This window comes from Juglans microcarpa x Juglans regia, unplaced genomic scaffold (assembly GCF_004785595.1).
Source record: "Juglans microcarpa x Juglans regia isolate MS1-56 unplaced genomic scaffold, Jm3101_v1.0 JmScfU0005, whole genome shotgun sequence".
Lineage (NCBI taxonomy): Eukaryota > Viridiplantae > Streptophyta > Magnoliopsida > Fagales > Juglandaceae > Juglans > Juglans microcarpa x Juglans regia.
This window is the reverse complement of record NW_024475749.1, coordinates 30,278-54,496: the sequence shown is the minus strand read 5'-3', so window position 1 is coordinate 54,496 and position 24,219 is coordinate 30,278. Positions and strand designations below refer to the sequence as shown.

Genomic DNA, 24,219 nt, shown 5'->3' with positions numbered 1-24,219 from the left:
ACCTACCCATGCACATGCACATGCACTCACACCACACCCACCCAAAACCAAAGCAAATTGAAGAGGAGGAGGAGAAAGCGAAGAGATGAGAGTATGGAGTTGGAGCAGGAGTAGAAGTCGGAGAAGGAGTTAGATTAGGAGGAGATGGTGGGGGAAGAATGAGAAGAATGTGAGAAAAATAAGTAGAATGATGTGAAGGGACTTGGCGTAGGCGTAGGAGTCGGAGTCGGAGTAAGAGGAAGAGGAGGAGGAAAGAGGAAGGAGGAAGAGGAATGAGGAAGGAGGGAGGAGGGAGGAGGGAGGAGGAGGAGGTGGTGGAAGGATGAGAAGAAGATGAGGAGAATGCGTAGAAGAGTGAGACAGATGTTGGAGTAGGAGTTGGAGTAGGAGTATGAGGAGAAGGATGAGGAGTAGAGGAAGGATGAGATGAAAATGAAGAGCGTAGAGGTGAGAGAAGAGAATTGGAGTTAGTGTAGCAGTCAAAGTCGTAGTCGGAGTGGGAGGAGGAGGAGGAGGCGGAGAAGCAGAAGCGGAAGGGGAAGAAGTAAAGGAAGGAGTAGAAGAAGAAGATGATCAAAATGAAGACGTTGACGATGATAGAGAATGAGAGATGATGAGAAAAATAAAAGAGAAAATTTATACTTTTTAGGTTAATAAAATAAATTTAAATAGTCCCAAGTAAATGAAAAATGCTAAAGCAATGTGCGTACGTTATAGTAAAAAAAAAATTACTAAAGCAATGTGCGTACGTTATACTAAAAAAGAACATAATTTTAAAAGTAAACATTGAAAAGTAAATTATACCTTATTGAAGCCATTAGAATGTTGGACGCGACTGCTACAGTAAAATTCATGCACGAAGATTCTTATATGATGGAAGAAAGGTAAAAAAAAAAAAAAAAAATATGTTCCTTGTCATTGATATTGCCTGTAATGCAAAAAACAAACAAAAAAAGAAATTGCTTTGCTTTTATAGTATACATGTATTAAAAAAATATCTATAGAGCCTGACCGAGTAAATAATACACATAAAGATAAATAGAGAGAGAAAATGATGAAGTATTGTTAAATAGTAATAAACATTATTACCTTTGCATGCTTGTAGAACTTGTAGATGTCCAAGCTGAATTCCTCCTACGTATAGTTTCAATCGAATACCGCACATACACATACACATACACAACCACACACACACGCAAACAAGCACGCACACTCTCACCCCTTGCACATGCACGCACACCCATGCACACCCAAAGCCACACAAAATGAAGAGGACGGAGGGGAATGCAAAGAAATGAGGGTAGGGAGTTGGAGCAGTAGTCGGAGGAAGAGGGGAGGAGGACGACCTGGTGGAAGAATGAGAAGAAGATGAAGAGAATGCATTGAAGAGTGAAAAGGGAGTTGGAGTAAGCGTAGGAATTGGAGTAGGAGTAGGAGGAAGAGGGGGAGGAGTAGGCGGAAAGAGGAATGAGGAATGAGGTGGTGAAAAGATGAGAAGAAGATGAATAGAATGTATAGAAATGTCAGGAGGCGGTTGGACGATGTAGGAGGAGGAGGAAGAGGAGTAGATGAAGGATAAGATGAAGATGACAAGCGTAGAGGTGGGGAGAAGGGAGATAGAGTAAACATAGTAGTCAGAATCATAGTCGGAGTCGGAGTCGGAATAGGAGGAGGATGCCCTGGACGAGGAAGGATGAGAAGCAAAAGCGGAAGGAGAAGGAGAAGATGTAAAGGAAGGAGTAGAAAACAAGATGATGAAAATTAAGACAACGCTGACGATGAAGAATGGGAGAAAATAAATTAAATTGTCCCTAGTAAATGAAAAATTATTGAAGCAATGAGTACATTATACTAAAAAAGAAAATAAATTTAAAAGTAAACATTTAGAAATAAATTATACATTATTGAAGCCATCAAAAATTTGGACGCAACTACAACAATAAATTCATGCCTTAAGCTTCTTATATGATTGAACAAAGGTAAAAAAAAAAAAAAAAAAAAATGTTCATTGCCATACATATTGCTAGTAATGCAAAAAACAAACAAAAAAGGCAATTGCTTTGAAAAACATGTATTAAAAAAAACACCTATAGAGCCTGGTGACCACTAATTGGAGTTCCTCTAAGATACAGTTTCAACTGAGTGAATAATACACAAAGATAAATAGAGAGAGAATTACCTTTACATACTTGTAGAACTTGTCGAATACCACAAACAAGCACAAACGCACACGCGAACAAGGACGCACCCTCACCCACCCACCAACAAGCCCACAAACACGAACACATACCCCTACACATGCACATGCACTCACACCCACACACCTACACACACCCAAAACCAAAGCAAATTGAGGAGAAGGAGGAGGAGAATGCAAAGAGATGAGAGTAGAGAGTTGGAGCAGGAGTAGGAGTCAGAGGAGGAGGTGGAGATGGTGGTGGAAATTGAAAAGAATATGAAGAGAATAAGTAGAATAGTGAGAAGGGAGTTGGCGTAGGCGTAGGAGTCGGAGGAGGAAGAAGGAGGAAAGAGGAAGGAGGAAGGAAGAGGTGGTCGAAGGATGAGAAGAAGATGAAGAGAATGCATAGAAGAGTGAGAAGGATGTTGGAGTTGGAGTAGGAGTAAGAGGAGGATGATCAGAAGTAGAGGAAGGATGAGATGAAGATGAAGAGCGTAAAGGAGAAGGGAATTGGAGTAAGCGTTGCAGTCAAAGTCGTAGTCGAAGTCAGAGTAGAATGGGGAAGGAGGAGGAGGCGGAGAAGTAAAAGGAGAAGAAATAAAGGAATGAGTAGAAGAAGAAGATAATGAAAATGAAGACGTCTCGACAACGACAGAGAATGAGAGAAGATGACAAAAATGAAAAAGAAAATTTATTCTTTTTAGATTAATAAAATAATTTTAAATAGTCCCAAGTAAATAAAAAATTACTGAAGCAATACATACATTATACTAAAAAAGAACATAATTTTAAAAGTAAACATTGGTAAATAAATTATACCCGATTGAAGCCATCAGAATGTTAGACCCGACTGCTACAGTAAAATTCATGCACAAAGATTCTTATATGATGGAAGAAAGGTCAAAGCATATGTTCCTTGTCATTGATATTGCCTGTAATGCAAAAGACAAACAAAAAAAGTAATTGCTTTGCAAATTTAGTGTGCATGTATTAAAAAAAATATCTATAGAGCCTGATCGAGTAAATAATACACAAAAAGATAAATAGAGAGAGAAAATGATGAAGCACTACTAAATAGTAATAAACATTACCTTTGCATGCTTGTAAAACTTGTAGATGTCCAAGCTGAGTTCCTCCTACGTATAGTTTCAATCGAATACCACACACACACGCAAACAAGCACACACACTCACCCATTTGACCCACCGACCCACACTCTCACCCCTTCCACATGCATGCATGCCCACACGCAACCAAAGCCAAGCAAAATGAAGAGGAGGGGGGAATGCAAAGAAATAAGAGTAGGGAGTTGGAGCAGGAGGAGGAGGAGGAGGAGGAGGAGGAGGATGAGCTGGTGGAAGAATGAGAAGAGAATGCGTTTAAAAGTGAGAAGGAAGTTGGAGTTGGAGTAGGAGTAGGAGGAAGAGGAGGGAGGAGTAGGTAGAAGGAGGAAAGAGGAATGAGGAATGATGTGGTGAAAAAATAAGAAAAGATAAAGAGAATGCGTAGAAAAGTCCAAAAGGGGTGTTGGAGTAGGAGTATGAGTAAGAGTAGGAGTAGGAGTAGGAGAAGGATGAGGAGGAGGTGGAGTAGAGGAAGGATAAGATGAAGATGAAGAGAGTAGAGGGGGAGAAGGGAGACAGCGAAGATAAGAAAAGTCAAAGTTGTAGTTGGAGTCGGAGTAGGAGAAGGATGGGGGAGGACGAGGAGAGGCAGAAACGAAAGCAGAAGAAGTAAACAAATGAGTAGAAGAAGAAAATGATGAAAATGAAGACAACGCTGACGAAGGAGAATGGGAGAAGATGAGAAAAATGAAATAGAAAATTTATAATTTTTAGGTTAATAAAATAAATTTACATATAGTCCCTAGTAAATGAAAGATGACTAAAGCAATGAGTACATTATACTTAAAAACAACATAATTTTAAAAGTAAAAATATTGAGAAATAAGTTATACCTTATTGAAACCATCAGAATGTTGGACGCGACTGCAACAATAAAATTCATGCAGAAAGCTTCTTATATGATTGAACAAAGGTAAAAAAAAATATATGTTCATTGTCTTGCCTGTAATGCAAAAACAAAAAAAAACAAAAAAAGCAATTGCTTTGCTAAATTGTATTAAAAAAACACCTATAGAGAGTCTTTTGGCCACTAATTGGAGTTCCTCTAAGATACAGTTTCAACCGAGTAAATAATACACATAGAGATAAATAGAGAGAGAAAATGATGAAGCATTGCTTAATAGTAATAGATTTCCTCTGCATGCTTGTAGAGCTTGTTGATGTCCAAGTTGAGCTCCTCATACATACAATTTCAATCGAATACCACAAACAAGCAAACAACGCACACGTGAATAAGGACGCACCCTCACCCACCCACCAACAGGCACACGAACACAAACACCTACCCATGCACATGCACTCACACCCACACCCATACAAAACAAAAGCAAATTGAAGAGGAGGAGAATGCGAAGAGATGAGAGTAGGGAGTTGGAGCAAGAGTAGGAGTCAGAGGAGGAGGAGATAGTCGTGGAAGACTAAGAAGAATAGGAAGAGAATAACTAGAATAGTGAAAAGGAAGTTGGCGTAGGCGTAGGAGTCAGAGTCGGAGTAAGAGGAAGAAGGAGGAAAGAGGAAGGAGGAAGGAGGAGGAGGTAGTAGAAGGATGAGAAGAAGATGAAGAAAATGCGTAGAAGAGTGAGAAGCATGTTGGAATAGGAGTAGGAGGAAGAGTAAAGGAAGGATGAAGATGAAGAGCATAGAGGAGGGAGAAATGAATTGGAGTAAGCGTAGCAGTAAAAGTCGGAGTCGGAGTCGGACTGAGAGGAGGAGGAGGAGGAAGAAGGGGGCCGAAGAAGCAAATGCGGTAGGAGAAGAAGTAAAAGAAGGAGTAGAAGAAGAAGATGATTATGAAAATGAAGACGTCGACGACGACAAAAAATGAGAGAAGATGAGTACGTTATACTAAAAAGAACATAATTTTAAAACTAAACATTAATAAATAAATTATACTTTATTGAAGCTATCCAAATGTTGGATGACGTCTAGGGGAAGCACGACGTCATTCCTTGCTATTGGGCCCTCTACTCTGATGAGGTCTCAGCCAGCACCTGCAAAACCTTTTCCGGACCCGTTGGTTCGTTCCGTAGAAGAATTAGAGGCCTGTGATCTTAAGGCAGCATTTTTTGCCTCTCTGGCGCATTCCCTACCTTGTGCACCTAACCCGAAGCTCCTTCTACTGCAACTCAAAGTTCTGATAAGGCCGCCAGACCTGCTTCTCTAACTACGGGGGTCGTTCCCCTTTTAAGCTGCCTGGCCGAGTAGGGTCGATTGCGGCCCAGACTTTCAAGAGCCTCATGTTTTCATATATCTGAGTGATGAAAATGACTCTGAGGCTCTATCTCCTGTGGTGCCTGGCCACTGCAGCGAGACCTAAGGGTCCCTTCCGATTTTCTCTTAGCAGGTAGCGGTCGCGGGCCCCTCATCTTCTTTCAAGGCAGAGGGGACGCAGGCCCCAGCCTCAACCCTGGACGAGGCTCGGGGCGTCACCACCGAGCTTGCGGGCCGGATGTTGCCACCCTCATTTGCCCAGTTACCTTCCTTCATTTGATATATTTCGATGTGCCTTCTCCAGTCTTCTATTTCTCATACATAAATATATCTTGCAGGCCGCAGCCCAATTGGCCATGACGATTAGTGGGGAGAACTGGGAGAGCTGGAGGAGGCCAACCGGGAGCTCGAGACTTTGTCGCACTTTGGATATTTTAGGTTGAAGATGGCGGCCTGAAGAATAAAGAACCTTAAGACCGAGTGGAAGGATCTGATCAACGAGGTGGTGTAGGTGAAGGAACAAAACCAGCTCCTGGAAGAATTATTGCGCGATTCCAAAAAGGTCTCACCAAACTTCCGAACTGAGCTTGGTCACTCGGGAAATGGAGATGAAGGCCACTCGAAAGCAGTTGGAGTCAAATCGAAAAAGAGCTACGAAAGTCTAAGGAGGAGATAGAGTCCGTCTGAAGGGAGTTGGAGGAATCCCAATGGAATCGGGCTCTAGCTATTGGACAGCGTATTTTCGGGTATTTTAGGCATTCTCAGGAGGCTTAGCACTTAAGAGAGTAACTGCAACAGGCTAAGGCGTGCATCGGATGGCGCGCATCAGTGAGCTTTCACAGTCGGGGATTTAGAAGAACATTGACCTCTTATCCGGCAACAACGAGATTGTCGGCCTGAAGTCTCGTCTAGAGGACATCGCCAAACGTTCCTCGGAGATTCAATCCCGGATCATGAATGCAAATGCCATCCGAGATGGGCCTGGTCTCACAGCTATCTAGAGGGCCTCGATCGAATTCACAATCACTTGTTGCAGAATCCCAAGCTGGACTTGCACATTTTGTCACTATCCTCCCCTCCTTCTAATTCTGAGGCGCAAGCTTATGTCAAAAACTTTGGGAAGCCAAGGTACCCTATTCCCCCTGAGCACTCCTCAGCCTTCTTCGCCCAATGATGGGCTCGACCTCTCCCCCTCCATCTTCTCCCTTTTCTTTTTAATACTTTGTAGCCTCATATGGCGCTCCTGACTTTTTTGTAACTATGTATGTTTGGTAATGAATGAAATGAAGACGCGTTTCTTGTAGCTGCTGTTCTTTTGTTTCCTTTTCCCTCTCCCCTTTCACTTTTCTTGTTGTGATTCTGACTAGGGTTTTGGATTTACTGGTTGGGGGGTCGGGTCCTGGTCCGGAGACTTGGGGCCCTAATCTGTAGTAAGTCAAGTGACCCATTTTCTTGCTAGTGTAAGGGCCTGGCTTCTTTGGACAGAGGGTCGGTACCTAATCGGAAGATTTAGGTCCTTACCCCATAAGGAGTCAAGGAACGCATTTTCTTGGGAGTGTAAGGGCTCGACTTTGTTGGACTGAGGGTTGGTACCTAGTCCGGAGACTTGGGTCCTTACCCCGTAGCGAGTCAAGTGACCAATTTTCTTACGAGTGTAAGGACTCGGCTTTGATGGATGGGGGGTCAGTTCTGAGTCCGAAGACACCCCACAGCGGGTCAAAGGACCCATCTTCTTGCGAGTGTGAAGACTTGACTTTGTTGGACGGGGGGTCCATTCCCAGTCCGGAGTGAGACCTTACCCCGTAGCGGGTCAAGGGATCTGTCTTCTTGTGAGTGTAAGGACTCGACTTTGTTGGGCGGGGGGTCGATTCCCATTACGAAGACTTGGGACTTTACACCGCAACGAGTCAAAGGATCCATCTTCTTGAGAGTGTAAGGCCTCGGCTTTGTTGGACAAGGGGTCGGTACTCAGTTCGAGGAGACTTGGGTCCTTACCCAGCAGCAAGTCAAAGGACCCGTCTTCTTACGAGTGTAAGGACTCGACTTTGTTGGGTGAGGGGTCAGTTCCAGTCCGGAGACTTGGGACCTTACCCCACAACGAGTAAAGGGACCCCGTCTTCTTGTGAGTGTAAGGACTCAGCTTTGTTGGATGGGGGTCGATTCCTAGTCTGGAGACTTGGGACCTTATCTCGTAGTAGATCAAGGGACCCATCTTCTTACGAGTGTGAGGACTCAACTTTGTTGGATAGGGGGTCGGTTCCCAGTCCGAAGACTTGGGTCCTTACCCCGCAGCAAGTCAAGGAACCCGTCTTCTTACGAGTATGAGGACTCGGCTTTGTTGGGTGAGGTGTTAGTTCCCAGTCTGGAGACTTGGGACCTTATGTTAGGGACCCCGGTCTTGTCCCTCAACATTAAGTTGACGAGCTCACCTTGGTGAAGATGGTGACCGAGTGATCTTGCCAACTTGCTTAGCCTTTAACAAAGGGTAGGTGTTTGGGAGATGGAATGATGGAGATGATGGTGGAATTGGGTAGGCTAAGTGTCTCTGGTTTGCAATTCACTATGGACAGCTAGGGTTTGTTCCTTGAGTGTGGCACCAAGTGCGAGGGTTAAGGTTGATGAGAGATGGTGAGACTAAGGTTTCGGGTGTGTAGCAATTAGGGTTGCCGAAGTGAGCTATTAGGAGTGAGGGTTGGTGCCAAGGTGGATGGAGGCTAGGGTTTCGGATTGCAAGGCAACTAGGGTTGCCGAAATTTGTGAGTGGGGGGATTTTTTGAAAGATTCCTAAGTGGTAGGAATCTTTGGGAAATTCGGATTCGGCTAGGAAGGGAAGTCAATGGTTGACTTGAGTGATTTTAGAGATGAGAGATTTAAGGGATTGAAAGGGATTGTCAATTCCTTAAATTAAGGGATTTGAATTTGAAGAAGTCAAGACTCCTAGAAGGAAAGAGTTTCCTTATAGAGACTTGAGGGTTTCGGCTATGGCAACTAGGGATGGAAGAGGGGCAATTAGGGAATGGCTGAATATGGAATGTGAGGATTAGGGTTAAGGTTTTATGTAAGTGGAGGCAAGGTATGTTATGGTAAGTGGACTAGGGCAAACACTCCAAGGGCCGACACTTAAGTGTTTAGATGGATCAAGACAATGAGCACAAGAAGAACACAATGTAGTCTCAAGAACACTTCAAGAACACTTAAAGACCAATGCACATAAATTAACAAGAACAATGAAGAGACAATGGAAGACAAGAGAATGAATGAATAATACCCATAAGATTGATAAATCCAATCACAATTATTCATGATTGCAAAGTGTGATTCTCTCCTTAGGGATTCACGAATTGCACCTCAAAGAACCCAAGTGCTAAGTACCGAAATAGTTGATCTCAAGAACAAAGCCGTCCAAAAGGAATTTGTCAAAAGATGTAAAAGAAAAGACTAAGGGTCCTATTTATAAGAGTTACAAATTAGAAACCCCCAATAGGTCCCTTGGAAATAAATAAATTAAATAAAAGAAAATAACATAGTGGCATAGGCCAAGTTGGCTGCGGCATGCATGAGCCCATGGTGGGCTAGAATGGTGCGTGGTGGCCTTTGGGCTGGTCCATGGCTAGGTGGCACAACATGGTTTGCTGATGAGCATGGCTTGGTGCCATGCAAGGCCTGCTGGAGGTGAGCCATGTATGCGTGCTGCATGGCCCAGGCTGGTGGCCTGGCCGTTTGGTCTGCATGGCCCAGGTTGGTGGCCTGGGCGCTGAAACTGCAAGGCATGGGCTAGAGCCATGCGCTGAATGGCATGCTTGGTGGGCATGCCACTGGCCTAGCCTGCAAGGCATGGGCTGGAGCCGTGCACTGGATGGCATGCCTGCGAAGGCATGCCATTAACCACACTGGTGTGCGGCGTGGGGCGCATGCAAGGGCTTGCCCGTGGCTATGGGGAGGGGCTTGCGCAGGGGTGTGTGTAGGGATCCTCGCATGGGTGAGCCCAGGGGCACTGTTAGGGACCTCAGTCAAGTCCCTAAACACTATGATCTTCACGCCAAGGGTATCCTTGTGATGACCAAATCTTCGTTCCTCTCTTGCTTGATTCTCGAACAATAGTGACCAAGATGATCACTTTGGTATGGTGAGATTAGGTGTTTAGGCTTGAATTGACGTATGGAATGGTAGAAAGGTTAATGGAGTGTATGTCCTCAAAGGTGGAAAGGGGCGCACGACAATGGGGTAACTAGGGTTGGCGCCATTTTGGGGTTTAGGGTTAGGGTTTGGAAGATGGTGTTGGGCGGCTAGGGTTTGCAATTAGGGTTTGGGAATTAGGGTTTGGAGATGGGCGGCTAGGGTTGGACGGCCACAAGGAGTTTGACTTGTGTGATTGATTGAGAGACGGTTCCTAAAATCTTAGGACTCAATAGGGAGGGGATATGCCCTGCTATGGGAAGTTGATTGGGTCAAATAGGGTTCCTAAATTATAAGAACGCCAATTTGGAAAGGAAAGTGAGCAGCTAGGTCAATCCCAATATGGCTAGTGATTGCTGAAATTGAGAGGAGTGTAGCAAGAGTGATGTGTTTGGTTAGGGCACAAAAAGATGAGGCAACAATTATGGAAAGTTGACAAACACTAGGATTGGTCGAAAATATGGATTGGAAAAGCAAATGGATGAAGAACACCAAAAACACAATGAAAGACACTCAAGAACAAAGCAAAAATACTTATAAATTTGAATGAACAAATGAAAATAATCCAACAAATGATTCATGGATTGCACAAGTGTTGAATAAACCTCATATATTAATCAAATGATAAAAACATAGATGACACAACTTGGATTCACGAATTGCACCAAGTTGTAAGAACAAGATAATGAATCACACCTATTCGATGAATTGCAAGGTGTGATCCCCTCTTTGGGATTCACAAATTTCACCCAAAAAGCCCAAGTGCAATGTCACCGTTTATGATCTCTCAAACAATAGTCTTCCCTCTAGGAAATTTGTCAAAAGATTCTAAGGCAAGTGAATGATGTCCTATTTATAAGCAATACAATTTGGAAACCCCCAATAGGTCCCTTGAAAATAAATCAATTTAAAGAAATAAACATGATAGTGGCATGGACCAAGTTTGGCCATGGCATGCATGGGCCCATGGTGGGCTAGGTTGGTGCATGGTGGTCTCTGGGCTGGTCCATGGCTAAGTGGTGCAGCATGGCTTGCTGATGGTGAGCCATGTGTGTGGGTTGCATGGCCCAGGCTGGTGGCCTATGCACTGACTCTGCATGGCCCAAGCTGGTGGCTTGGGCGTTGAGGCTGCAAGGCATGGGCTAGAGCCATGCACTGGATGGCATGCCTGGTGGGCATGCCACTGACTTCGCTGATGTGCGGCAGGTGGGCTCGCAGTGTTGTGCTATACGTGGGCGCACACACGCTTAGAGGCTGTGCAGCGCATGGGCGCGCGCATGGCCTTGCGAAACCTGGGCGGGCAGGGCCACGCAACGCATAAGAATGCGCACGGGCTTGCACAATGGGTAGCGCATGGGCACACGGCGTAGGGCTGTGCGCAATACAACGCATATGGTCACGCGGCGCAGTGCTGCGTGCATGAGAGTGTGTGCACAAGCCAAGCCACGTGTGGCTACTAACCTATTTGGGTGCCCCCAGCGTGTTAACGTGTGGGCCAAGACATGCATGTAGGTTGGCCATGGTGCTGCCCTTGCCACCCAAGGCAGTGCCGAGGCGTGTCCTGAGGCCACTTTTCTAGGGGTTTTAACACCTTACCCAGCAACGAGTCAACCATCTTCTTACAAGTGTAAGGACTAGACTTTGTTGAACGGGGGTCGATACCTAGTCCTAAGACTTGGGTCCTTACCTCGCAACTAGTCAAGGGACCCGTCTTTTTGTGAGTGTAAGGACTCGACTGTGTTGGGCGGGGGTCGGTTTCTAGTCTGGAGATTTAGGACCTTACCCTACAGTGAATCAAGTGACCCATCTTCTTGCAAATGTTAGGACTTAGCTTTGTTGGTCAGGGAGTCGTCTCCCAATCTAGAGACTTGAGACCTTACCTTGCAGTGAGTCAATGGATCCGTCTTCTTGCGAGTGTAAGGACTCGGCTTTGCTGGCCTGGGGGTTGGCTCCCAGTCAGGATACATGGGAGCTTATCCCGCAAGCTCATTTTTATTCATATATATATATATATATATATTTAAACAACAAGAGATTTAAGATGAACATCCAGGCGCCACATTCATTCACGGTCGTTCGTACAGAGTATCACAATATACTTCTATACATAATACTTCAGTGTTTGGTGTTCTAGGGTGGGGTAGCTCGTGTCCCTGGCTGTTTTTGAGGTGGTAGGAACCGGGTCAGTTGCTCGCAGTCACTACATAAGGGCCTTCCCATCGTGGCCCCAGCTTCCCCTCTTTCAGGGCAGTCATCTCAGTCTATCGTAGCACTAGGTCACCTACCTTGAAGGAGCGTGACCTAACCCATCTGTTGAAGTATTGGTCCGCCTTCCATTTGTTATTCATCGTCCGGACTGCTGCTTCTTCTCTCCTCTCCTCCAGGATATCTAAGTTCTCAGCTAGCCTTTTGTTGTTTGTGTCCGGGTCAAAATATTGGACACGGAATGTGGGGAGTTCGACTTCTGCTGGAATTACTGCTTGGCTACTGTAGGTAAGGCTGAAGGATGTCTCCCCGGTGGGAGTCCGAACAGTGGTCTGGTAGCCCACAACACACTTGGGAGCTCTTTGGCCCATGCTCTTTTGTGCACCAAAATTATTTTCTTAAGGGTGGAGAGGAGAATTTTGTTGGTTGCCTCGATCTGTTCGTTGGCCTAAGGATGTCCTAGCGAGGAGTACTTCACTTTAATTCCGAGCTCTGCGCATCATTCCTAATAATGTGTGCAGTCGAACTATCTTCCACTGTCCAATATGAAGTTTTGTGGTATGCTGAATCAGTAGACCACAGACTTCCGTAAGAATTTCGTGATGGTTCTGCAGGTGATGCTCGCAAGAGCCTCTACTTGGACCCATTTTTGTGAAATAATCAACCACAATAAAAAAAACTTGGCTCCTCCTCTTGTTGCTGGGAATGGGCCAATCGGGTCCAGGCCCCACTGGGCGAAGGACCACGGGGCTGTGATTGATGTCAGCTCCTTCGTTGGGTAGTGCAGAATCAACTCGTGCTCCTGACACTCTGGGCACAGTAATATCCGACTCGAGTTACTCTAGTAGCAAGAGCACTCCCTCCTAAGTTGCTTCCACAAATCCCTTCGTGAATTTCTGTGAGCATGTATTAGGCTTCATTCGGTGAGAGAGGCATATGAGGAATGACTCGGAAAAACCTCTCTTTGTACAGGGCTCCTTCCAACAAGGTGAACCTGGCCGCCCTGTTCTTGACCATTCGTGCTTCTTCCGAGTCATTGGGCAGCTACCCTTTATGCAGGAATTTCTAGATATTTGTTGCCCACTCGAGAGGTGTTGGGCCGTGACAGACACCTCCACTCCGATGGAAGGGGCATCGACCATCCTGACTACGATGTGTTCTAGAAGCGAGAGTTCTTCCTGCCCTGACGCAACCCTCACTAGACAATCCACCTTCTGGTTTTCTCCTCTTGGCACCTGTTGGATGCTGAAGTAGCGGAAGCGGTGGCGCTCGTTGCAGACCAACTTGAGATACTTCTTTAGCCCCCATCATGGCGAATTGCCATAGTAACCGTGCTTGGGAATCCACCCTCACTTCTATTTCTTCAACTCCTAGTAATCGTGCAACTGTCATTCCGGCCAAGAGCGCTTCATACTTAGCTTCATTATTGGTCGTTTTGAAGGCCAACTTGATTGCATAGTTATGTTCCTCTCCTTACATGGAGATGATGTGCATCCCTACTCCTCTGCCAGCCTAGCAAGACGAGCTGTCGACATAGACTTGCTAGGGCATTCCTTGGGGTGCGTTCAAAACTTCTTCCAGAAAATTGGTGAACTTGGCAACAAAATCTACTAACACTTGTCCTTTGATTGTGGTTCGAGGCCGATACTCCATGTCGAATTTGTTAAGCTCGATCGCCCACTTTGCAAGTCATCCCGAGGTGTCTGGCTTCTGCTGTACCTTCTTGATGGGGAGATTAGTGAGTACTTTCATCGGGTGGGCCTGGAAATACTACCATCTCCTGGCCGCGATGACTAGGGCGAATACTAACATCTCCGTTTGAGGGTACCTTGCTTCTGCTCCACGGAAGGCCCGACTCATGTAGTAGACTGGCCACTACCATTCTCCACGTCACGGACAAGTATGGCTGATACCATGTGTGGTGATACTACTAGGTATACCATCAGAGTCTCCCCGGGTCTAGTTTGACTGAGCATTAGGGGATGACTCAAATACAATTTCAAATCGGTGAAGGCTTTTTTGCACATCTCATCCCACCCCTAGCTTTCTTAGGACTTTGAATAAGGGGTCCTCACCAGTCGGTTGATTGAGCGATGAAATGGTTCGGCACTACTACTCGCTTAGCTAGCCTCTGGACTTCGTGAAGGCTGCGAGGGGAAGGCATTCCTAACACTGCTTCCACCTTTTCCGGGTTCGCCTCAATCCCTCTCTCAGAGACCATGAACCCTAAAAACTTACTCGTCTCCACTCCGAACGCACACTTCAAAGGGTTCAACTTCATTGGGTATCACCGAAAGACGAAAAATGCTTCTCGTAACTCGGCCAAATGTTGTCCGGGCTCTTTGCTCTTCACTAACAAGTCATCTACGTACACCTTCAAATTTCGGTCGATCTGTTGTTTGAACATTTAATTGACTAGTCGTTGGTAGGTTGCCCCCACATTCTTGAGGCCAAATGGCATTACTTTGTAGCAGTAGAAGCCTCGGTCTGTCATGAACACTGTCTTCTCCTCGTCATTCAGGTTCATCCTGATCTGGTTATACCCAGAATATGCGTCCATAATGCTAAGGAGGGTATGCCCACCGTTGAGTCCACAATCAGGTCTATGCATGGTAAGGGGAAGCTGTCTTACGGGTAAGCTTTATTCAGGTCGATGAAGTTGACACACATCCGCCACATCCCCGTTGGCCTTCTTTACTAGAACTACATTAGATAGCCATTCTGGATAATGGACCTCCCAGATGAACCTTGCCATTAGGAGACGGTCCACCTCCTCACTATCACTGCATATTTCTCGGCGCTGAAGGTTCTCCATTTATGCTTAACTCTCTAAGCCACTAGATCAACGCAAAGCCAGTGCTCAATGATAGAGTTGTCAATCCTTGGCATATCCTTATGGCTCCAAGCGAACACGTCCAGGTGTTTTGCTAGGAGGGATATCAGCGCCGCTCTCATCTCCAGCCCACCTTAGTCCCGATCCAGACCTTTCACTCTGGTGTCAACTGGTCAACTACAACTAGCTCCAAAGGCTCATTGGGTTCTGCTTGCCGAAGAGCCTGTTCATCACGAATCTCTTCATCCCATTCAGTCAGGGGTGGATGTGAACTCAGCTTGGGTGCTTCAACTCTCAGTTGTAGCATTCCCGGGCTAGGACTTGCTCGCCGCGAACTTCGCCCAACCCCGAGTCAATGGGGAACTTCATTTTCAAGTGATAAGTGGATGTTACTACCCTTAAAATATTCATGGCAGGGTGCCCTAGTATGGCATTGTATGAGGATGGAGCCTTGACGACTAAGAAGTTGGACATGATGGCCGTAGTTTTGGGAGCCTTCCCTGCCAATACTAAAAGGGTGATGGCTCCCATTGGTTGAACAACGTCTCCTGTGAAGCCCTTGAGTAGCATTGGAGCAGAACGCAGTCAGTCTAGGCTGATTACCATCTTCACAAAGGATTCCCAAAACAAGATGTCTGCCGAACTACTGTTGTCGACTAAGATCCTCCAGGTTTTGAAGTTGCCAGTTGCATTGTTACCACCAGTGCGTCGTCATGCAGTGGAGGATGCCTTCTTTGTCTCTTGTGTCGAATGTTATCGTGGGCCCTCCAGTACACTGTGGGGGCCAGTTTGCAACTTTTTTAGTGGCAAACACTTCCTTGTACCACACCTTCCAGGCATGTGCTTTCCGGGCTGATGAAGTTGTCCCGCCTCAAGATACTCCCTGATGATTGTGCTGATCTCCCCGAGTGGCCTATTCTCTGCCTGATCTATGCGGAAGAAGGCGTGGGGGTCCCCGGTAGGGTGCGAGTCCAGAAAGGCAGGGAACGAGGGATGAAACCGGAGGAGTCCTCTGACTGGTGCGTCTGATTACGCTGGTCTTCCTCCCTCAGCCCTCTTTAGAGTGTAGCAGTCACGTGTGTTGTGCCGGTTATTCAAGTGGAACTCACAATATGGGTGATTTTCCTCATCTCGGGGTACTACCTTTGGGGGCCCGTGCACCGATTCCCTTCCACGTCCAAGTTCTTGTGCGCACGGCTTCCCCAATGGGGATGTACTGGCATTTCTCCCCTGATCTTCGTATTTGACGCTCATCTCTTTCCCTAGTCGTGGCCTCCTCGAGGGCTTGACGCCTTCCGACCCGCTCGCTCCATCTCGAATTGTCGTGGGGCAGTCAGGGCCTCGAGTGTATCTTCAGCATTGATGAATCCATATGCCCGGTCCATGAACTCCCTTAATGTTGCAGATGTCTTTCGCGCTGTCTTCGACATGAACAGATTGAGAGGCCAAATTCCTCCTAGGAGGGTCGCCAACATGATCTTCTCGTCTTAGTCGTCGATGGTCATACGCTCCTGATTGAACCGAGCGAGGTATGACTTCAGGTACTCACCATCACGCTATTTAACAGTCAAGAGGTAAGTTGCCAGGCGTCTCCTTTTCTAACTTGCCAGGAGTTGTGCCATGAAGAGTCGGGCAAGCTTCGAAGCTATCTATCGTTCCTGCTGTCAGCGACCCAAACCAGATCTGGGTAGCTCCTCTCAGCGTTAGTGGAAACGCTCAACAGGAAACTTCCCTGGGAAACGTTCATGTGGGCTTTGAATGTCTCTAGGTGCTCCAGTAGTTCTTTGGACCCTTCGTACATTTCCATCTAGGGGACCTTGAACTTGAGGGAAAGTGGCACTGCCATGACCCCTGCGCTGTATGGGAAGTCGATGCTAATGAGTAGCTGGTCAACTGTGGATGGCTTGTCTATCTTCTTAACCATCTCTGCGCATTTATCCCCAAGCTCTCAGATTTGAACGTGCATCTTGTGTCTCTCTTCCTCCACCACGGCGTACGCAAGGACCCACCTCGAATCCTCGTGTTCGTTGCCACTATGCTCTAGGCCACGCACTAGCTCTTCATTGGTGCGCTTGAGGGACACATTCTCCTGTCCTAGCATCCCAACTTCTTCCGTCAGTTTCCTTACTGTCTCCTCCATGCTCACAAGCCTTGCTTCCATCGTCCCTTCCTTATCATCTCCCCTTCGTGTAGCTTCTAACCACCGAGTGGCTGCCGGCATACGAAGTATACGCTTTTATGGAAAATTCATCTCACAGACGGTGCCACTATTGATGTCATGTTTCGTAGCCCAAGCACTTCCGCGATGACCAAGCTCACGCTTCCTACAGACAAGGAAAAAAGGCTCTGGTGATGTCCGGGTCACTCCGATGCCAAAGTCAGTAAACGATTCTCTACGAATAACTCTGAAGTATAGTAAGAATAATCAAAAGTTGAGAGAGCTCCCATAAAAGGGATGCCCGTTATTTATACCTGATCTGGGTCCTGAGGGAGGTCGTGGCTTGTCAGGTGTCATACCTGCTTCCACTCATTTCCCATTGCCACAGTGTGTTAGCCCGTGGCTCTGGTGGCTGAAGGAAATCATGGCATATCAGTCATGCTAGGCATGTCCTGCTGCTGAGGGAGGTCATGGCGTGTCAATATCAGACTTGCTACCACTCATTTCCTGCTGCCACGGTGTGTCAGCCCGTGGCTCTGTGAGCTGAAAGGGATCGTGGCATGTCAACCGTGCTAGGCCTATCCTGCGACTTTCTGCCAAGGTTGAATGTCAAGTTTTGGGCGAGCCGTCCTTCGTACGCGGGGTGCCCCGCTGCGTGTTGGGTTTCCTAACACATGCATTTGAGTGCAGCATGCCTCCGGGCACGTTCAACCATCCGTGTGTAGCTGGGCGTCTTGCCTGGCATCCTACGGTAAGTCTTGGTAGGCTACCAAGCCTCTAGTCAATCGCATTGACATATCCAAGCTCGGTGCTAAAAGGCCTTCATGGATAGGTTTGCGGTCACAGGCTCAACACGTGATTCTTCAGCCTGGACTCTTAGCTCACGAAATGATTTCATCCTTGGGCCATGAGTTCCTGGGCTTGGCCTCTTCGGGCCTGGGCCCCTCAAGGATGAGCCCTACAGGGATGGACCCCTCTCTCACAAGTTGAGAAGAAGAACAAGAAAGTTTTCTAGGAACATGAGAAAATACATGACAAGAGAATAGAAAAAGAATGCGAGAAATAAAGAAGGTGAAGAAAGCAGATGAGAGAAAGTGGAAAAAGTAGACGAAGAATATGAAGAGCTTCCCAAAGAAGAGGGAGAAGGGAGTTGGAGTAGGAGTCGGAGGTGGAGGTGGAGGAGTAGAAGAAGATGAAAAAAATGATGATGGTGGAGAACAGGAGAAGATGAGAAAATGAAGAAAAAAAATTAGAATTTTTAGGTTAATTTCATAAACATATATATTCCCTAGTAAAAGGAAAAATCAGAAGCGAAGAGTACATTATACTAAAAAAGAGCTTTATAACAAAAATAAATATTGATAATATATTATACATTATTGAAGTCATCAAAATGTTGGACGCGACTTCTCCAACAAAGTTCATGGACCTTTATATGATAGAACAAAGACCAAAATATATTTAAACAAAGTTTCTAGGTAATATTGAACGTGACTGCTCCAATATATTCCTTGTTAGTTATTGTCTATAATACAGGAAAAAAAAACAATTGCCTTGCAAAGTAGTACATGTATTGAAAAAAGCACCTTTATAGCTTGATTACAACTAATTGGAGTTCCTTCTAGAGACATTTTCAACCAAATAAACAACACATATTTATAAATAGAGAAGAAAAAAATGAGAAAGCACTACTAAAAAGTAAGAAACAATACATTGTACGTAGATACAAACACATGCACACGAACACACACCCTTGCGCATGCACACCCAAACTCATGTGCGCAAACCCGCTCACAACGAATAATAACACATAGTTTCAAAATAACACAAGCCCAAAACCACAAGCACATGCAAACACGGATGCACACCGACCTACCCATCCACCAACATGCACATGAACACACACCCCATATCCAAAAGCAAAGCAAAATTGATGAATATTCATTTTTTCCCAAGTAAAAGGAATAATTACTGAATAATTATAGAAGTAGAGAGTATCTTATCCCATAAAAGAACACTATAACAAAAACAAACAATAACAAATAAATTATAGACGCCATCAGAATGTTGGACACAACTGCTAAATATACCACACACAAGCACACAACCACGCGCACACATGAACAAGGCCGCCCATTGACCCACTGACCCACACACACACTCACCCTTGCACATGCACGTACAACCACACCCACACTCACACGCACCCCAAGCAAAGCAAATGAGGAGGAGAGGAGGGGAATGCGAAGAAATGAGAGTATGGAGTTAGAGCTAGAGTAGGAGAAGGACGAGGATGAAGAGCTGGTGGAAGAATGAGAAGAAGATGAAGAGAATGCGTAGAAGAGTGACAAGGGAGTTAGAGTAGGCATAGAAATCGGAGTTGGAGTTGGAGTAGGAGTAAGAGTAGGAGTCAGAGTAGGAGAAGGAGAAGGAGGAAGGAGGAAAAAGGAAGGAGTTGGTGGTGGAAGGATAAGAAGAAGATGAAGAGAATGCGTAGAAGAGTGAGAAGAGGGGTTGGAGTTGAAGTTGGAGTAGGAGTAGGAGTAGAAGTAGAAGTAGGTAGAGGAGGAGGAGAAGAGGAATGATTAGAAGAAGATGAAGAGCATAGATGAGGGAAAAGGGAGTTGATGTAAGTGTCGTAGTCAGAGCTAAAGTCGGAGTGGAAGTTAGAGTTGGAGTTGGAATAGGAGTAGGAGTAGGAAGAGGATGAGGAAGGAGGGGGGAGAAGTAGAAGCAGAAGGAGAAAAAGTAAATGAAGGAGCAGTAGAAGAAGATAATGAAAATAAAGATGACGACGACGGAGAATGGGAGAAGATGAGAAAAATGAATGAGAAAATTTATAATTTTTAGGTTTAAAATAAATTTAAATAGTCCCTAGCAAATGAAAAATTACTAAAGCAATGAGTACGCTATACCAAAAAAAAAACATAATTTTAAAAGTAAACATTGAGAAATAAATTAAACCTTATTGTAGCCATCAAAATGTTGGATGCGACTGCTATAGTAAAATTCATGCACAAAGCTTCTTATATGATTGAACAAAGGTAAAAAAAAAAAAATGTTCATTGTCATAGATATTACCTATAATGCGAAAAACAAACAAAAAAATCTATTGTTTTGCAAAATAGTGTACATGTTATTAAAAAAACAGCTATAGAATGTTGACTATTAATTGGAGTTCCTCCAAGATATAGTTTCAATGAAGCATTACTAAATAGTAATAGAAATTACCTTTGCATGGTTGTAGAACTTGTCGATGTCCAAGTTGAGCTCCTCGTACATACAATTTCAATCGAATCCTACACACAAGCAAACCACCACGCGCACACGCGAACAAGGACGCACACTCACCCACCCACCCACACGCACACAAACACGAGAATACCTACTACTCCTGCACATGCACTCACACTCACACACACCCAAAACCAAAGCAAAATAAAGAGGAGGGGAACGCGAAGAGATGAGAGTAGGAAGTTCAAGCAGGAGCAGGAGGAGGAGGTGGTGGTGGAAGAATGAGAAAAATATGTAGAGAATGCATAGAAGAGTGAGAAGGGAGTTAGAGTAGGCGTAGGAGTTGCAATCGGAGAAGGAGGAAGAGGAGAGAGGAGGAGGAAGAAGGAGTAAAGAGGAAGGGGGAAAGAGGAGAGGAGGTGGAAGGATGAGAATAAGATAAAGAGAATGCGTAGAAGAGTGAGAATGGAGTAAGAGTAGGAGTAGTAGGAGTGGGAGTAGGAGAGGAGGATGAGGAGCAGAGGAAGGATCTGATGAAAATCAAGAGTGTTAGAGGAGGGAGAAGGGAGAAGGGAATTGGAGTAAGCGTAGCAGTGATAGTCAGAGTAGAAAGAGGATGAGGAAGGAGGATGAGACGGAGAAGCAGAAACTGAAAGAGAAGAGGAAGAAGTAGATGAAGAAGATGATGAAAATGAAGACATGGACGACGATGGAGAATGAGAAAATTACTAAAGCAAAGAGTAGAATGAGAGAAGATGAGAAAAATGAATGAGAAAATTTATAATTTTTAGGTCAATAAAATAAATTTAAATAGTCCTAAGTAAATAAAAATTATAGAAGCAATGAGTACGTTATACTAAAAAAGAACATAATTTTAAAAGTAAACATTGATAAACAAATTATACCTTATTGAAGCCATCAGAATGTTGGACGTGACTGCTACAGTAAAATTCATGCATGAAGATTCTTACATGATGAAATACGTTCCTTGTCATAAATATTGCCTATAATGCAAAAAACAAACAAAAAAAAAAGTCATTGCTTTGCAAAATAGTACATGTATTAAAAAAACACCTATAGAGCCTGATGACCACTAATTGGAGCTTCTCTAAGATACTGTTTCAACCGAGTAAATAATACACAAAGATAAATAGAGAAAAAATGATGAAGCATTCCTAAATAGTAATAGACTTACCTTTGCATGATTGTAGAACTTGTCGATGTGCAAGCTGAGCTCCTCCAACATACACAATTTCATTCAAAACTCACAAACAAGCACACAACACACACGCAAACAAAGACGCACCCTCACTCACCCACTAACACACACACGAACACCTACCCCTGCACAAGCACTCACAACCACACCCACCAAAGCCAAAGCAAATTCAAGAGAATGAAGAGAATGCGAAGATATGAGAGTAAGGAGTTGGAGCAAGAGTAGGAGTCAAAGGAAGAGGAGGAGGAGGTGGTAGTGGTGGAAGACTGAGAGGAATATGAAGAGAATAAGTAGAAGAGTGAGAAGGGAGTCGGCGTAGTAGGCGTAGGAGTCGGAGGAGGAAGAAGAAAGGAGGAAGAGGAAGGAGGAAGGAGGAAGAGGTGGTGGAAGGATGAGAAGAAGATAAAGAGAATGCGTAGAAAGGTGAGAAGGATGTTGGAGTAGAAGTAGCAGTAGCAGTAGCAATAGCAATAGAAGGACGAGGATGAGGAGTAGAGGAAGGATGAGACGAGATGAAGATGAAGAGGAAAGAGGGAGAAGGGAATTGGAGTAAGTGTAGCGCCCTCGACCCCCCCGTGTTATTTTTGTGGAGTTCGTGACACCGGGATGATGACCACACGGATCACGCACCCCAACAACCAATGCTCAGAGTGTGTACAACATGCAATAAGTGTACAAAAATATTCGCAATGGAGAAATAAAAAGGTCTTTCTTACTAAGTACTAGAATTTGTTCAAAACAGTAAAATAACTTTACAAGGATTATACAGTCATCTGACAGATAAATTAAAAACAGGAAATAACATAAGGGAAACAAATCCCATAACGCAGAACAATAACTCAACAACACAGACCTCCGACGGAGCTGATCCCTCGGGTTCATACTCGGGCTCTGCGTCAGACTCTACGGCACCAAAACACAGAACCGTAAGGTAAAACACCATAATGAGATTATGACATCTCAGCAAGTAATTAACCAAAACAACATCCAAAAAATTTAAAACATATTAATAAATTCACGCGTCCTCATACCAACAAATAATACAGAAAACAATATCCACATTTCTTTTTTCCAAAAATACTCTTTTTAACAACTCACGCCAAAAATCTCATTTTGGCCCAGTCATAACTATTATTTTATTATGCATGCACCACGGTCTCCCCTATGGACCGTCCGCACACCCTGGCCCTCATCGTCACATCACGGGTAACGTCCGTGCATGAGACTTCATAACGAGCGATGCCCAGTTTCGCGCCCAGCGTGTACATGGCCAGCATCCTCTAACCTCGCCAGCCAAAAGGTCACGGAATCGGTACGAGAGCGTTACCGTCTCGTCCGTTCCCGTCGTCGCCTAGCGACAACTCCATTTTCAATTATACAGTTTCACAAATACACGAGTAATCCCAACCTCCAATCCAGCCCAAGGCCCAACACCAAAACCAACTACAATCACAACCCAACACTTCAATGGCCCAAGGCCCAATTTCCATCAAACCAACAAATCACTAGTTTTACAATTGAAAATTACAACAGTATAATTATAAAATTGGAAAATTACATATACACGAAGTTAGGAAAAATCTGAAAGATCACTCGAAAGGGCGTTACTCAAGGTGGCGGTACAACGGTAATTTCCAACAATTCACCAAAACCGATTGTAATATACAATTTTAGAACAAAACCAAGCACGGCCAAACTACAAGCTTTCGGATTAACCACCAAAAATTAAAGAACAAAACTTTAAACACGCAGAGAAACAAGAAGCTTAAACGAGAAAGGAAGATGAGGATTCTCGAGGGATTTTTTTTGCAGAAGCCGTGGCCTTTAAATAGGCCAAGTGTGGTGGTTTGCGAGGCAAGTGTGTCGCACGGGTGGAAGAAAAGTAAAAACAGCAGCAAGCCGTGGAGGAGAGGTGGCATTTTGCACGAACGCGTGGCACGGCAGCTGGACAGTGCACCACGGAATCCACTGTCGCACGACACCGAGTAGCCCAAGCAAGAAGGAGGTGGTGGCCGTGGGGGGGATGGCTTGCCAGCAAGCCTTCGGTGCTCAAGCCGAGTGACACCGAGAAAGACCAAGGAAGGAAGAGGTGGTGGCAGTGGGTGAAAATGCGTGACTAAGGGCCGCAACCGAGCGACACGGAGCTGCCTTAGAAAGGTGGAGGTGGCTCACGGCAACTGCTGGAACAAGAAGAGAGAAGAAGAAAATAGAAGGAAGAAGAAGAAAGAAGAAGAAGAAGCTGAGCGGCGCAAGGGAGAAACTTATGAAACGCTAAGGGGTTCACTTCAAACGGCGTCGTTTCAGATAGTGGGGGGGCTGGGTTACTCGCACGGGCTGGGCTTCGCATGGTGCACGGTTTGGGCTTGAAGCTACACGGGCTGGGTTGGGTTTTAAGCACAACACACACACACGGCCCACAATTAAAATCACACAACACAAATAAAAACACACACAGCCCACCCAACACAATAAAAACAAAGGCCCAAACCGAAAATACACACATTTAAAATAATATAAATAAAATATCACAAATAAAATAAAACAACAAATTACATAAATAATCAAATAAAATAACACAATTAAATAATCAAAAATAGATAAATAGTAGGAAAAATAAAACACATGAAAATTAGGGATCTCACAACCTCCCCCCTTAAAAGAAATTTAGCCCTCGAAATTGCCAAGCTCCTTTATTGATTCCAAAACAAGATACATCACAAAGTTCAAAATAAGATTGAGAAAGAAAACAAACATTCAAAACTACCCAAACAAGTAAGGGTAGAACTTTCTCTTGTCTGCCTCTCTCTCCTACGAAAAATCCTGAGCTAAAGGATCTCCCTAAGATACCACAACTAGAGGTATCGTCTTGGATCTCAATTG

The 24,219-nt window shown here is 44.9% G+C and overlaps 1 long non-coding RNA gene across 1 annotated transcript; it reads left to right on the top strand.

Moving 5' to 3' along the window:
• Positions 1–4,773: 4,773 nt before the first annotated feature.
• Positions 4,774–23,572, top strand: LOC121245234. Its single transcript, XR_005936592.1, has 4 exons — positions 4,774–4,788; positions 10,014–10,020; positions 11,961–11,966; positions 23,461–23,572. It is a non-coding gene; the product is annotated as an uncharacterized LOC121245234 (long non-coding RNA).
• The last annotated feature ends 647 nt before the right edge of the window (positions 23,573–24,219 follow it).